We start from the raw sequence: 5,252 nt of genomic DNA, 5'->3' as shown, positions 1-5,252 counted from the left end.
GGTCAAAAATTAGGGTATGACAGTACACCCTCGCTCATCAGCCATCAGATCGTCTCAAGTTGCAGATCGAACGCTCATAAGTGCTGGTCCACCATGGATCCTCACCAACCAACCACACACGATCAGCGAACAGGTTCCTTTACCATTTTTTTTATATATTTATTTATACAATTAATTTTTACTCTTCTTTTTTTAAAACCAATTACATTTTTTTTTAATTTAAAAACAAAACCTTTCCTTTAAATAATGAAAACAAATTTTTTTTTTAGGTTCATAATTTTAATCTCGATTTTATTTTTAAATCCTTATTTTATTTTAGGTTTATTTTTTTTATCTTTGTAACTATAGTTATGATTTTAGGTCTTTTAACCTTTAATTTTTGCCTTGCCTTTATTTATTCTATTAACCATGGCTAACTTGTTCCTCATTTGGGGTTTGCTTTATTATGTTTATTTTATTCATTCGCCTAATTTTTGTATCTGCCCCAAAGCCATGTAATAGACTTTAGGTTTATTTTCTGCCTTTTATTTTCCACATCCACATGTGTTTATTGTAATAGCGTAGGAACTTATATTCTCTGTCTTTAATTTCTGTATAATATTAATTGTTGTGGTTAATAATTAGGGAGTGCAACCCCTGAATTGAATTAGAATAATTTATACAAGATAAATATAATCGAACTGAATCACGTGATTGCTACACACACTCACCTTTATGGTACCTCCTCTTATGCTGCCTTTCGATCAAAAATAGTCAAGTCCCTCGGATATAGGGATACCTTAGCTTGATGCCTTCGATTCAAAATCACCATGTCCCTCCGATAAAAGATCATAGTCCCTTCAAGTTGCCTACGTTAAATATGATCTCGTCCCTCGATTAAATGGTGATAGTCCCTTCGAATGCTAAGGTATCCTTACTGTTGCCTAAATGACTATTATATCCTTCTCTGAGACTTCCTGCCCCCTTTATGGTAGGGACAGTCTTGTGGCGAATGATAATTCTCGATGACCCTTCGATGACCCGCAAATCCAATGAAAGGACTACCTGCCCTCTTTATGGTATGGATAGCCCTTTCAAACGAAAACTTAAAGAACAAGAAAGACAATCTTAGGGTAGGTGTTCTTAAATGCTTGCTCAACCATTCAAACTTTCAAATTACTTTTCATACACCTCTTTCAAAAAACTTTCAAAAAGGCTACGCTTATTTACAAGCTAAAGTCCTTAACAAATCTTTTTCCTATTCACACACTATAGTTCAAACATTTTGAAAACAAAGTGAGCTAAGAAATTAAGAGCCCATGGGTAACCATGGATACAAAGGGTGCTTACACCTTCCCTTTGTATAACCTACCCCCCGGACTCAAAATCTTTCAAAGGTCTTTCCTGTTCTTTTTGCCTTTCCTAATTGGATAAAATAAAATTCGGTGGCGACTCTTGCTATCCGCAACATTTCAAAAAGTCAGTTCTCCCACCGTATTACAATAGGCGAAAGAGTTGTTTAACTTTATAAGCAAACATGTATGCAGAAGTTAGCAGTGGAAAAACTAGATCAAGAAGTGGGACAAGACCACTTGCTGATAAAACTAATACATGCAGTACATGCAAATTCTCTTTTCCACTAGTCTCACATCGTTTGGTATAAAAACAAAAGTAGTGTTTATATACCAATCAAAGACATAGCTTTATGAATTGAAGATAATGTGAGAGGAAGTGGACAACTATTAAAATTTAAATGGGCTTAGCCCAAAAGTAATATTTTGATAATATCTAAAAAATATTAATGGAAAAAATTTTAAAAAACGTAAAAGAAAATCATTCACAAATGTACTTCTACTCCAAATCTTAATTTGTTGGAGCTGAATACTGTGTCTCAACCACAGTGAAATATGGTCACGAATGTTGACTGCCCTTGTTGTTATCCAGAAAGGGTAGTGTTATGTAGAATCAAGGAAGTCAGATGGCTCAAAAGAATCTGACTAATTTAGTGTTATACCATAATCGAGTATGTTCCAGAAACCTAAATGAGGGAATCTCCTCTATAGGTATAGACTATCGTATCCATCATCTCAAAATCAGAATGAAAGTCTGAAGAAAAGCTTATTCAGATGTTGGCTATTCTATTCCTTGATAAGTCTGGATGTTGCTGATATTTAAACTCTATTGTTTCCACCCCAAGTGTTATGAATTAGATGTTAGAGATGTTAACCAAGAACTATGAAGGATGATGTCATATCAGATGTTACAACATCATCTCAAGGTCTTCAGTTTTTTTCTTTTTGTTGTTTTTGCCAAGAGGAAGATATATATAAGTGTGAAGAGGTAATCAGTCAGAATGATCTAGTGTGAGTAGTAAATTCTAACTGACTAACTGGTAAGTACTTTGACGAGAGACTTAGTACTTATTAGATGTGCAGCCTGAATGCAAGATTCTTATACTCTGTCGGGAGTTGAGTATTTGTATGAAGAATTCATGGACTAGTGTGAACTAAATGTTAATGTTCACTGTTATCTTCACAAGTTTAGGAAGGTTAGATATGGTATCTGATGAAGGATACTGTTACTGTTAAATATCTTAATGGGAGCTGGATATTTGCAATAACTGTATGAAGAGAAGAAGTATGCGATGAAGAAAAAGCTCTACATAAAAATACATCATCACTACTGTTGGAGACACCAGAAAGATAAGGTTCAGACTTATCTGCTAAAGATTAATTTATGGTTATACAATTATAGTTTCTTCTACTTCAAGTTGCAGAGTGTGGCAATCTGAATCTTGTGTAGCAAGTAAACTGAAGCTTCTAAATTTGGAAACTGTGACAAATTCCAAATGAAGGGTGCTTCAAGGACGAACATTAAAGATGTCCTAAATTTGTATATCTTAGGGGGAGTAAGAAAGTATGGAGATCAGCAAGGACAATGTTATTCTGCTTCTAATCAAATGGAAAGTCTCTCAAAGACTAATCTTCCAGCCAGAAGAACAATGTCATATAAGATGTCAGAACATAACTCAAGACATGTTTTGTCCTTGAAAACCCAGCAAGGATCATTCTTTGGAGTATCATCTAAAAACATGTATTGATGGTGTATATCACTTGTTCTGATATAGTGCATGTTCCAACCATTGCACAAGTCCACCTGATGCAGTTCTCTTTCAAATAGCATCTTTTGATTAAGACATTTGTTAAAGTCCAGGTATGTTGTTTAAATTGCTCAGGTTTCTAGAGTCTTTCCCGTTTCATTCTTTTGAGTCTCTCATGTCCTTCTTTCGGATATGGGTAAGTTTAGAGTCTATATAGGTTATGTTTGTCAACTTGTGACAAACATAGGGAATAAGGGTAGTGTTCAAACATTGTTAAGTCTGAGGTCATTCTTTGCAGTTGTTTTGTAAAGAAATTTATTTTTATTTAGAGTCTTGTTTCGAGTCATGAACATAAATTGCTTCTTGTGTTCTAAGTCATCCAATATAGAAATTTGTTGTCTATTTGGATAAGTCCCTGTAATTAAGTCTTGTCTAAAGTCATGAACACTGACTGTCTTGTGTTCTGAATTATCCAATATAGAGGTTTGGTTCTCTATGTCTGTAAATGGATAATCCAAGTGTTTAAATTTCCGTTAGTGAGTATCCTCTTATGCTCTAAAAGAGGATGTTGTGTCAATTCGTGTCGTAGCATAAATCTCAGTTTGAGGGGGAGCATTTAGTATTTTCTTCCTCATGTGCATCATGGCCTCAGTTTTTCTCCTTCTATATGAAGATGATATCTGTGATGTTATGTTTCCTATGCTATAGTGAGTTTTCCTTCAACAAAGCCTTTGTCTTATTATGGCTAAAAAGGGGGAGAAGTGGTTATGTTAAGTTATCTCTGAAGAGCAACTTTTAAGGGGGAGAAACTTTGTGTGATCTGTGGTATCCGTAAAAGAGAGAGAGAATATTGGAGTTGGACCTGCCAAAAAGATGTCCTAGTATGATGTATCAACATCATAAAAGAAGACTAAAGACTGTCACTTGTAAAGTTTGAAATATCATAAACAGTGACTACTAAAGAATTCTAAATTGCTACTACTGAATTGTAATGTTTAAACCCTTGTATTTTTTATGCTTCTGTAATACAAAGGTTATGTAAATTAGTTTTAGCCAAAATAAGCCAAAGAGGGAGATTGTTAGTGCTTTTGAGGATTGGCTTTATGTTTGGTAAAACTAATTTAGCAGCAATAGGTTAAATAGAATTATAACTTGTAAGAGAAAGCAGGTTGAAGTTCTATTTAATGGAGAAATATGTTGTGTTGAAATGTTTCAACATCTGGAACAACATGTCGAAGAAGATGTCGTGACATCGTAAATGACATCGTGTTTGAGCTGACAGTTTGGATTGTGTTATAACTGAAACAAAATATTCCTAAAACATTGAATCCTATGTGGAGCTATATCTAAGGAGAACATTTAGGAAACAAAATGTTGAAAGATTTTATAGGAGAATCTGTTGCAAAAGTGTAACAACTTATTGTTGTTACTTGGAACATATTTTATGGAGATATTTGTGGAGAATATCTTGGAGCATATTTTATGGAGATATTTGTGGAGAATATCTTGGAGCTTATATTGTGGAGCATTTTTAGCAACAGTTTGTTATGTAAGTTTGTTACGATTTAAAGGTCAAAAGAATCAAGACAGAAGATTAAAGATTCAGTAGTTTCTAAGTTAGGAGATAAATTAGGAAACTTATGATTAAAAGACCTTTATTGTAGCAGAAGAATTCTGCTGATTTGTAACAGCAAATATAGCTGTGATTATAAGCCCAAATCCAGTTGGGAATAGGTTATAAATAGAAGCTTTGTAACCTAAGTTTTGCACCAGCCGTAATTTTAATAATGTAGTTTTTAAGGGCTGAGTCTGTAAAGTGAACCACCCGGATTGTGGGATGGTCACTGGTATGTGATTCTCGAACCTGTTCAGCAAGAGAAGTTTAGTATGAATCTCGAAGCCTGTAGGTAAGAGATGTTGTGTTCTTGGAGGAAGCTGTTAAGAAACTCCAGGTTATGTTTGTTTGTGTATTTAGAATGTTGGTGATTAGGCCGTCGATGCAGTGGCTGAATTGTTGACTGCTAGACATCATTGCTATGATTGGGAGTGGAATGGAGATATTCCATATCTAGGGAGAACTTAGGTAGAAGGGTCATTCGGTAGTGATTAAGTGAGAAGTTGTAAACAGAGGAGTTTAGCTTCGAATTGATACTGCTAATAATGGACTTCATCC

This window comes from Vicia villosa, unplaced genomic scaffold, assembly GCF_029867415.1.
Source record: "Vicia villosa cultivar HV-30 ecotype Madison, WI unplaced genomic scaffold, Vvil1.0 ctg.003551F_1_1, whole genome shotgun sequence".
In the NCBI taxonomy this organism is placed as follows: Eukaryota; Viridiplantae; Streptophyta; class Magnoliopsida; order Fabales; family Fabaceae; genus Vicia; species Vicia villosa.
This window is presented reverse-complemented; position numbering follows the sequence as displayed.